A 12,112-nucleotide genomic window follows, 5' to 3' on the forward strand; every position below is an offset into this window, starting at 1 on the left:
TTAAGACAGAGCTAGCCGATAAGAAAGTAGTAACTGGACAACAGTATAATATCAAATACAGAGTCTCTGTGTGTTATTTGGGGCTGGCACAGCGATGGGACAAGACCAGTGGCAGCGGGCAGAAAAACCATACTCCTTACAAATGGCGCCCACGTGGCTAATAAGAACTTCCACTTAAAATTTAACAAAAGCTTAAAAAAGGGTTTTAAAAACAAAAGAACAGAGACAAGTAAGGTTTCTTGGTAGCAGCATTTTTCTTGGTTGGACTCTGCTTTGCGAGAGACAAGCAGATATTTGCGTCTCCTTTAAGGGAAGGTTCCTGACTCAGCATAAGCAGCATGGCTTTTAAGAAGCACTGCTAACAATTTATTGTTGTGTATGAGAGCTGGCAATGGCAGTGACCACATCATCAAGCCGGCAACCTGCTGCTTGCTGCCCGCAAACCAAGGCAGTGACCACAGCTCTCATTGCTGGCTGTAAAATAGCCGCGGCCATCTTTGGTAAACCAGGCAGGAACAACTATGACTTTCATTTCAGCAATGTTGTTCTTTACCAGATAAAACATTCGTGGCCAGAAAAAGATAAAGATTTACAGTAAAGACAGATTCATATTAAGAAAAACCTCTAAAGGTTTATAGTGTGTTTTAAAAAATATGTAGACTTGGGAGAGAAAAAAAATGGTTTTAAAAAGACAGAGAACAGCTGGGTGTGTTGGCACATGCCTTTAATCCCAGCACTTGACAGACAGAGGCAAGCAGATCTCTGTGATTGCAAGTAAACCTGGTATGCAGAGTGAATTCCAGGACAGATAAGAGTTACACAGTGAAACCCTGTCTCAAAAATGAAAAAATAGAAAAGAAACAGAATAATAAAAATCCACAGATGGAGAGAATCTGGATACTGTACAGAATTATATTGTGATTATATTGTTTGACGGCTAAGGAAACAACTGTTAAAACAAATGCTGCTGAATTAATTCAATTTATATATTTTAAAAATGCTTTGACTCAAAAATTTAAGTTCAAGGACAAGTTACTGGAGAAAAGGATTTCTATTTTTGTTTCCACAGAAAATAAAAAGCTGTGGATTCCTTCCAGACTAATGTGGTTTGATCAAGCCAGACCCCCTGAAACAGAGGACTAGGTGATCCTACATTCAAAACAGCTTGACCAAGACAGCCTTGCAGACTACAGCCAGGATTTCTTCATCCTCTTAGGATCCCCCCATGACAGAGCCCCTTACCAGCAGGAAGTAGTTTGGAAAGAACGATGTCCAAATTCCCAAATATTGTTTATAAATGTTTGTTTTCATTTAGATGGGGTTGGTTATAAATGGTTAATGACCACAACCAATCTTTTTAAAGGTAAAAAGGGGATTATGGTATAGAAATGAATACTTTGTTTTGGAATGGATTTTCATTTATTGATACAATTTAAGGTCAATTTTGTGATGTGTATATTCTCCTTTTGTTTAGGTATTGTGTTTATATAGCTCATTTAGAAATGTAATGTTTAATTTAGTACAGATTATAGATAATTACCTATGATAGTCAAAGCTTAGACTTAAGTTAGTTAGGTTTTTCAAGATACACAGAGATGTATTTGAGATAGATAGGCATTCTTCAAACCTTTCAAAAACCTACAGAATATGGCATTTAAAATGGTTTAGGGTTTTCTTTAAAATGAGACATAATTGTTCCTGGCAACACCTGTGTCAGAAAGGAAGATGGACATTGAAGAAACTCGTTATAGAGTTTGCTTCCAATATGGCAAGACTAGCCATTTGGACAAGGTACTGCTCTTGTCTGGACTGTTTGACTTTATGCTGTATAAAACTGGACATGCAGGACCCACAGAAAAGTGACTTCTGATTCAAAATGGACATTGCTACAGAGATCCTGCTTCATGGAAGAGTCTGCGAGACAGTATGCAGGACACAGATAAAAGTGACTGACAAACTGCCAATACAAGAAGACAGTTTAAAGTCTCCTGCTTTGCTGAAGAGTCTGCCAGACACATTATGGCCTATGGGCAGAAGATGGAAGATTACAAAAGAACTTAGGGCAGTGAGTTGTCTCTGTCATTTCTAGAGTTTATATATTAACCTTTTGTGGTCTTTGATAGAGTTGAAGACAAATAGTTATGGTTATAGTTTTCCTTAGTTAGGTTTAAAGATAAGTTACATATAGGAATTTAGATTCACAAATATAGGATATATGATAGAATAGTTTCTCTTAATCTTGCTAAATGTTGATGGACTAAATATTGTTAACTGTGATTCTTACTTCATAACTGTTGTGTGATATATTTTGCTATGTTAAGGTTAAAACCCTTCTTTTTATTTAGACAGAAAAGAGGAAATGATGGGAGATGTCATTCTGTAAATGTTTCTCATACTGGTTAATGAATAAAGCACTGTTGGCCAATAGGAAAGGAAGATAGGAGGGACTAGGAGACAAGGAGGAAATAGGAAGTAGTAAGGAGAGACAAGATGGAGAGTCTGGAGAGAGCAGTACGTGGCAGCGGGCTCCGGGTAAGAAGACCACGTGGAAATACATAGATTAACACAAATGGGTTAATACTTAAGACAGAGCTAGCCGATAAGAAAGTAGTAACTGGCCAACAGTATAATATCAAATACAGAGTCTCTGTGTGTTATTTGGGGCTGGCACGGCAGCGGGACAAGACCAGCGGCGGGAGGAAAAGCCTGTACTCCTTACAGCTCTTAATATTCTTTCTTTATTCTGTATGCTAGGTGTTTTGATCATATGTCGAGGGGTCTTTTTTCTTTGGTCCAGCCTATTTGGGGTTCGGTATGCTTCTTGTACTTTCATGGGCATGTCCTTCTTCAGATTTGGAATGTTTTCCTCGATGATTTAGTTGAATATGTTTTCAGCACCTTTGAGCTGGGCTTCCTCACCTTCCTCTATGCCTCTTATTCTTAGGTTTGGCCTTTTCATGGTGTCCCACATTTCCTGGATGTTTTGTGCTAGGAATTGTTGGATTTATGATTTTCTTTGGTCGATGAATCTATTTCTTCTAGTTTATCTTCCGCGCCTGAGATTCTCTCTTCCATCTCTTGAATTCTGTTGGTTATGCTTGTGTCTGTAGTTGCAGATTTTTTGCCCAGTTTTTCTATTTCCAGCATTCCTTCATTTTGTTTTGCCTTTACTTTCTCTATTTCAGTTTTCAAGTGTTGAACTGTTTCCTTCACCTGCTTAATTGTTTTTTTCTTGGCTTTCTGTATTTTCTGGTGGTGTCATGCTTGTCTTTCTGTTGTTAGGTGTTTTCTTGTATTGCTTTCTTCCCATAGCTTCTTCCAGTAGGTGTTGGTGGGGTCTCCTCCTCTCTCTATGGTACTTCCCCCGTGGGCTTATGTGGGTCTGAGATTCAATATCTGTAGCTCTGTGTGGTCCAAGCTCTCTAGGAGGTTTCTCCAAAGTCAGGGACCAGGGATGGGGTCAAGGATGAGGATCCAGTAGAAGATGCCAGCAGGTACTCACAGTGGTCCCGCAGAGATAGGCGGATCTCTGGGAGGGGCCTGGGACTCCAGCAGAGGATTGGATGTGGGGTCAGAGACCAAGCAGGTGGAAATTATGGGTGGTCCCGTGTGGATATTCAGGTCTCCTCTGTTCAGAGTTGCTTCGAGAAGTCTCCGAATTAGGGTGGACTGTTGGCTCAACCCTCTGTCGCAGTGCTCAACCAGAACAGCAGGACCGTGGGTAGGGCAGGGCACAAGGTAGGGGGGTAGGCTCACGGTGGGGATGCGTGGGGGTGTATCAGAGCTCCAAGGGTGCTCTTGATGGGGACAGGAGACAGGAGCAGCAGGATCAGGGGCTAACCCAGGGAGTTCAGGCAGGGGAAGGGGGAAGAGGTTTTAGGGGACAGGCAGCCCCGATTGGGCCCAGATTCACCTCTGGCCAATAGCTGGTGGAAGAGGACAAGGGCTAAGCTGGAACTTGGGAAGGTTTTGCAGGATAGTCGGATCTCACTGGAAACTGGAACTCTCCAGCTGAGGCCTCTTTCTTTAGCAGAGGCCGGGATTTAGGGGTCAAGGATCTTGCTCACAGGAACTCAGAGTCCCATTTTTATTTCCTTTCCTTTTCTTTTTCTTTTTTTTTTTTTTTCCTTTTTCTTTTTTTTTTTTTTTTTTTCTTTTACCCTCTTTCCTATCCATTCTCTTCCTCTCTTTTTGGGGGGCTGAGAGGCTGACCCTTTACTTTGATTCTTCCTTAGGACTTCCTTCAATTTAAGTCCCATTCTTGGCGAACTTGGAATGACACTCATTCCTCCAATGCCTTCCCTTTTTACTTCTTGGGCAAATGCCAAGAATCTTTTTAGGACTTCAACCCTGTCCATTATTACAGTCTTTTTTCATATGACCTGATTCTCCACAATTAAAATAAGTGGGGGCTGGATTCTTACCATAGCCTGTTTCACAAAAGCAGAGAATTTCTTCCCTTGCATAGCGACTGCTTAAGCCATCCCTTGCACAACAGCAGGTGAGGCATCTGCACATACTTTTATGTAATCCTGTATTGACCCTGTTTTCTTTATGGGCCTGATTAAATCTTTACACAATGTATTAGCATTTCCCCATGCTAATTATTTTAAGTAAAACTCTTTTGCGGTGGCATCAGACACTTTTAAAACTTTTTCTGCTAACATATGTTTCAATGATATGAACATTTTCTGTTCCTTTGAGCCCGAGCTTCCCATCTTAACTTCCCAGATTACTCACCCTTAACCAGCCTATCTTCATTGGCAGGACTGCAGTTCCCTTGGAGAGTGTCTATCCACTCCTTTAAAAGAAAGAGTTACCTGTCACACCTAGCACCCCTTCCAGACTGTCAGTTGGGCAATCACCGGCAGGGTCCTGCACCACTTTACCCCAGGAGGCGTATCCATGTGTGGTGCGAACCTCTGGACAGGTAGCCATTGAGATTTCTCTCAGCCATTGCTACACTGTCTCCACTGAGGCAGTGGTTTATGGCATACTTTAGAAATTCCATGTTTGCAAGTACATACTCTTGTATTAGCAATCCATTTGTTGTACCTTGTGCCCATCCTGCTGGCAACTGACACTTGTTTTCAAATGTTATTATTCCCATTTACTACAGACAATTGTGTTTATACCTTTGACTTACACATTCCAGTGTTCATAGATAACACGTGAGATATTGAATTTTCATTATTCCCACATTCTTATAAGGGATTTTATGTACACACACACACACACACACACACACACACACACCTACCTCAACTAATACATTCCAGTATCCATATATAACACACTGAACATAGACTTGTTTACATTTATGCACTCACACAAATGACTTTACTGAATGGTAGATGAGTGTATTTGTTTACCACCAACACAACATGGTTCTGCTCTTACTTTGTGACCTCACCAAAGCCAGGTATTAGCACACTTTCCACAGTATTTTGCCATGAAAGTGACATGGTGTCTCATTAAATCCTCCATTTTCCAATTAGCTAAGTGGTTGAGTACTTTTCTGAGTTAACATACTGTTCCTCATATGGAATATTCTGTTGATGAATTTCTACTATTCATTATAAAGCTTTTGTGACAATGTCTCACTTTGTAGCCCAGACTAGCGTGGAATTTCTGATCCCCTTTCTCCTGAATGCTGGGATCATAGGCATGCATTACCTTATCTGACTCACTGTGATGTACAAAATCTGGCCATTTGCTGGCCATGAGGTTAAGAAATTTATTCATGAGACAACATAAAGCAATTTGTATTTCATCATTTGAAATTCTATTTATCTCCATGCTCCACTTTTTAATTGAGTTGTTTCTTTTTTTTTTGAGTTCTGATGGGAGATGTAATTTTGTAAATATGATTCTCTTATTGATTAATGAAAAAACACTGTTGGCAAATAGGAAAGCAAGATAGGTGGGAATAGGAGACAAGGAGGATTTTGGGAGATGTAGTAGAGAGGAGTCAATATGTAGGCCATGGGAGAAGAGATCCAGACCCTTTCTCCAGTAAGGTAAGACAACATGGAAAAACTTAGATTGATAGAAATGGGCTAATATTTAAGACAGAACTAGCTGATAAGAAATGCTAGTAACAGGCCATCAGCTTTATAACTAATAGAGACTCTGTGTTATTTTAGGGCTGATGCAGTGGTGGGCCCAGGCCGGCCAAAAAGTGTTCGTAACGGAGTTCTTTGTATATTCTAGATACTAAACATCTGTCAAATGTGTCACCCATAGAGACTTTCTGATTCCTCCCTCAAATGATGTCTTTTGCTATATAAAAGCTTTTTAGTTTTAAGTCATTCCATTTGTCAATTGCTGGTCTTAATGCCTGTGCTGCCGGGGTCTGTTCAGAAAGTCCCTTCCTATAGCAATGAGTCCAAGCCTATTCCCTACCATGTCCTACTGTCTTTCAGAGTCAGAATAGCAGGTCTAATGTCAAGGTCCTGATCCACTTGGAGTAGACCTCTGTGCAAGACAAGAGAATGATCTACTTTGATTCTTCTACACACAGCTACCCAAGGTGGCCAGCATGAAGATGCTGTCTTTTCTCCTATGTATTTTCAGCTACTCTGTCAAAACCTCACATGGTTTACAGGTGTATGAAAAGTCTGTGTCCTCAATTCTACACTACTGAACAATATGTCTGTTTCTATTCCAGTACCCTGTTACCTTTATTATTATAGTTCTGTAGTATCACATAGTCAGGATTGTAGTATCTCTAGCAGTTCTTTTATTGCTCAGAATTGTTTTGGCTATCCTTAGTATTTTGGGTTTCCCCAAAATTTAAGATTAATTTTCAATTTTTGTAGTAACAAATCATATTTTAATAACTTTTGGTAGGACAGCCATTTTTACAATATTAATCCTACTAATTCATAAGCATGAGTCTTATCCTCAGACACCTTCTTCAGTTTCTTTCAATGTCTTCTTTTTAATTACTTTTATTTATTTTATTATTACTTTAACTTTTTATTATACATGTCTTTTGCTTGCTTAGTTAGATTTATCCCCACCACTCCCTTGTCCCACCAGTCCCCCCAACTATTAAGAATGGGATTGTTTCTCTGAGATAGACACAAAATCCTACCACTTGCGGAGCCACTAGCATTTGATAGTTGCTGGGAAAGAGAGCCATCTTTCTTAAATGACAGGATCTTGGAACACTGATCACACTCCAGGGCAGGGCTCACTCCAAGAGTAGTTGGGGTTTGTGCAATAAAGATGCAGGGATTAAAAGAGTACCACCACCAAATTCTCAACAGAAGAATCCCAACTGGCCAAGAGACACTTAACAGATTCAGCATCTTTAGCCATTGGGAAATAGAAATCAAATTGATCTCAGATTCCATCTTACACTTGTCAGAATGGCCAAGATAAAAAACAAGTCATGCAGGAGAGGATGTGGAACAAGGGAGAAATTCCTGCATTGCTGGTCAGAGAGCAAACTTGCACAGCTGCATTGGAAGTAAGTGTGGCAGTTACTCAGAAAACTGGAAATCAATCTTCCATAAGACCCAGCTATACCACTCCTGGGTATATACCCAAAGGATGCTCAATTATACCAGAAAGACACTTGCTAAACTATGTTCACAGGAGCATTATTCATAATAGCCAGAATCTGGAAATAAACAATTTAGATCCCTCAACCGAGGAATGGATGGATAAAGAATCTATCGTACATTTACACAATGGAGTATTACTTAGCTGTTGAAAACAAGGATCAGAAAATTAGAAGGCAATTTGATGGAGATATTTTTAAAAAATCATTTCATGAGTAGTTACCCAGATCAAGAAAGACAAATATGATATGTATTTACTTAAGAGTGGATATTAGCTGCAAAGTAAACAGACCCAGAGAGACTATGTAACATGGTAACTAGGTAGCTATGTTTATGGGGGATTCCCAGATCTCTCTGGGAAAGGGAAATAAGAGATTTGAGTAGACTGAGGGTGGGTGGGGATGGGTAACATGAGCATTCAGATTGGGATGTGGGCAGAGGGGATACTATTGAAAGAGACAACTAAAAAGGAGGGGCATTTCAGACTATGATAAAAATCTGGCACAAGGAAACCTCCCAGGAATCTATAAGGATGACCCCAGCTGATACTCCAAGCAAGGAGCCTGCATGATAGGCCCTCGGCATATATGTGACAGTTTTGTAGCTCGGTCTCCTTGTAAGACTCCTAACAATGGGAGCAGGATCTGTCTTTGGCTCTTTTACTGGCTGCTGCAACCCTATTTCTCTTACTGGATTGTCTGGTCCAGCTTTAATATAAGGGAATTTTCTTAGCCTTACTGCAACTTACTATGCCATGTTTTGTTGATATCAATGGGAGGCCTGCCCTTTTCTGAATAGAAATGAAAGATGAGTAGCTGGGGATGTGGTGGATAAGGGGAGGAAGATGCAAGAGGAGGGACGGAAAACTGGCCAGGATGTAAAATAAATAAGTAAATGATTAAATAAAATTATTCTTTAAAAAGAAGAAAATCCAAAGTTGTGTAGGTAAGTCTGGTGGTTATGGAAGGAAAATATAATGTATGAAATTCTTGAGAATTTATAAAAATATTATTTTAAATGGACAATGTCTTTCTATAAAGACCATCATCTTTGGTTAGATGCATTCCCAAGCAAATTAATTTTCTGGTTGCAACTGTAACAGATTTAATTTTCGTTCTCTTTAACATTCAATATGATAAACACAGTTTTTAAAAACAGAAAGTGTTAGGGATGTAGTTCAGTGATAGAACATGTGCCTAATATGCATAAGTTCCACGTTTCTGTCTGTTCTCAAGTACAATAACAGAAAAAAAAACTTAAAAATGAATACAATTCAGAAGCATTTACTTAAAAAAGAAGGTATTGGAAAGGTTGGGGGCATAACTAGTAGAGTGCTTGCCTACCATATATTAGGCCCTTGCTATGGTTCCCAGGAATATGATCACAAAAGACAACAAAAAATAAAAAGGTATCAGACAACCACTGACATAGCCAGGTTTCAAAACTTATTGTCTTGCACAAAAGTAAAAGTCCAGATCACGTCCATACTCACCTCTTCTCTTCCATCCTGCAGGTGTACTTATTTCAGTATGGCAAACCACACTGAGATGCAACAGGGACCTGGTGCTTGAGATACTGTTCCCTGGCAGGGGGAGATATCCTTCCCTATAAGAGTATGTGACTACCAAGAAAGCCAAGGTGAGAGGCTTGAGATCCCAATGAGGACAGGCCTGTAGAAAGGCCTGATGTATATGATGTCCCCAGAAGACACCTACAAGCTCCATCCTAGTACTTGTACTGCACTGGATGACAGGAAAGCAAAGAGAACATTTGGAAATTCTTGGGGCATTGGTAAAAGAAGACAGAGATTAAAAGATCGAGTGAATACTCCAAACTTCAGGTGTTGTTCCACAAGTGGAAAGACTGAGCCATGGGAATAAAGGGAAACTAAGGTAAACCACCTCTAATTAAAACAAAACTGAGCAACTACAGAGTCAAAGAACCTGCCTGGCAAATGAAAATCTTAAAAGATCACTTATGAAGTCACCTCTCCATGCTAATACCAAGAACAAGCCTGGCCACCTATGAAACTGTAACTGATAAATTATCCAGAGTTACAAATATAAAGAGATTTAAATTAGAATCGTAGAAAAGACAAGTTCTTCCTGGGAAAAAAAGAGGCCCAAGACTCTAGACTGAACCTGTGCAGGAGAAGTTCTCTGTGAGAAGGTGACGAGAACTAGCTAAACTGTCTATAGATTTTAAAGGTCAACTGGAGACTAGCCACAGAGTTTAGAATCCCAAGAGCCTCTACTTTCAATTCTACACTGACCAACTTCCTCCCATGGACCTTCCCTAAGTGCCTCTATCAAAAATAAGGGGGGAGCAGAGGCACAGGGTTAAAAGAGAGTCCCAAAGTCCCAGAGCATGTGACATCTCACAGTGAAGAACTAAGCCTCTGAAGCTTCACAGAGAGGAGCTACCATGAGAGTTAAAGGAAAAGGCTGAGTCCAATCCACTGCCCCTCTGTGCCCACAATGGTGGGGTAACTGTATATAACACACATGAAGCAGAGACAGTACAATTAACAGAGAGACCCTGAGCGGCTTGAACCCCAATGCACAGAAAGCCAGGACAGACTCAGTAAAAGAGACAAACACTGGCAAACCCTGGCAATGCACCAAGATGGCTGCAGTAGTGAAGCAGAGAACAGTGTCCCTGGGACTTAGATCCTCGTCCTGTTGAAGGGAAGGCCTGATCCCATCTCTGAAGAAGCAGCAGACATCAGTGTGAACTGATACTCAAATGCAGCAGAACTATCACATCACACCTGTGCTGAAAACCTTTTTATTAACTCTGCATTCTGTCCTTCATAAATACTACCTTCTGCTCTCCTTTCTGGACACAGGTCCTTATAACCTATGCAACTGTCTAAGTATAATACTAACAAAAAAGAAGTCCTACAAAAAGTATCAGTATAATTTAAAAACCATGGTAAAAGTCTGTACATAAATACTGAATATGAGCTTACTGAGCAAAACCTAATGAAAGAGGAAAGGAGAACAGAGTGAGGATGTGAAGTTATAACAGCAAATGAAAACATGCCCAGAGATAGGGAACAATCACAAAACAAAGGCTTTCAGAACAGACCACACAGCCACAACAAGCTGAGAAAGCAGATGAGCAGGATTTCTGCATTTGATTTTTTTCATATATCTACTTTAGTTGGGTTTTGTTACATGACAAAATTTCCCTTGTCATACTGTCAATCTCAAATGAATTAATTCATGTTTAAACACATAATCATCAGGACACAATGTATCTATTCTAAAGAAACTATGGCCACTGTGGTAAGATACCCACTTTTGTGGGTATCTTAATATCTGACATATAAACTAGGCACACCATAATTATCAAAATGACAATTTTTCAATATGAAAATTTCTGATATTTAAAAATGTATTTTAAAAATATTTTAAACATTAAAAAGAAATCTTTAGTCAAATACTCTACCACTTAGCTATACCCCCTAAAAGAAATGTATAGCCCAGGCTCACCTCAAACTCCTGATCTTCTTGCCTCTGCCTCCTTCAGCAAATCCTACAGTTGTGAGTGCAGGGATTGGGGGGGGGCGGTGAGTACATACATATTTTTTAAGGATCCATCAAAACATCTTAAAATAATAAAAAGCGAATGTAGACCTGAAGTCATCCAAAGTTTTTTGTATCATGTTCTTAAAGAAGGGGATTTGAAGAGAGGTCAAGGGTGCACTTGGCCAATTGTTCCCAATAGTACCAACTAATTTTTTTCGGAGAACTGATTACTCTAACACTGACAGAGGGAATTGAAGTTGAGGATCCATTGGATGAGGGTTCATGTATTAACTGAGCTTCAATTTCTTTTTTCTGGCTTTTCAAAATTTTCAAGATTTCTTGTTTGGCTAGATGATGGAGAGGGATTTAGAATTCCAGGTTTAGCACCAGAGGAGATCAACTTTGTAAATTTCATGTTTAAAAGAAACACTGACTTTAATATGTCATTATTTTTTCTTTTCTTTTTAAGCTTTTCCTTTTTTGTGGGGGAGGGAGGTTTGAGACAGAGCCTCTCTATATTGCTTTGGAGCCTGTCCTGGAACTAGCTGTGTAGACCAGGCTGGCCTCCATTTTTTTTTCTTTTCAAATTTTATTTGAAATTACTCTTCCCCACATGTATTTTAGGATTCTATACTATACAGTAACCCACAAAACCAATAACCCAATACCAAAATTTCTAACAGCAATTTATGCAGTTTTTCTAGGTAATAAATAAAGGTTGTCCTTCAGTGATTTAGGGAATACTTTAGTTTATGTAAATTTAAGACAAAAATCACACTTTATAAGGTTTAACATGTAACTTCCAATATAACATGTTTTATAGAAATCTATAAGCTTTTAATTCCTAAAAGGTGACTTAAATTTTTAGGTTCAAAGTTAGATTCTTCACACAGCTTCAAGCTTTCTACACTGAACTGTGACTGTTCCAGGCAAACTTGACATGACAGATCTAGAGTGTTATTTACCTTCCCCCAAAGAAGGTTAAAAAGCAGTGTATCTTAATTACAG

This window comes from Phodopus roborovskii, unplaced genomic scaffold (assembly GCF_943737965.1).
Source record: "Phodopus roborovskii unplaced genomic scaffold, PHOROB, whole genome shotgun sequence".
NCBI lineage: Eukaryota > Metazoa > Chordata > Mammalia > Rodentia > Cricetidae > Phodopus > Phodopus roborovskii.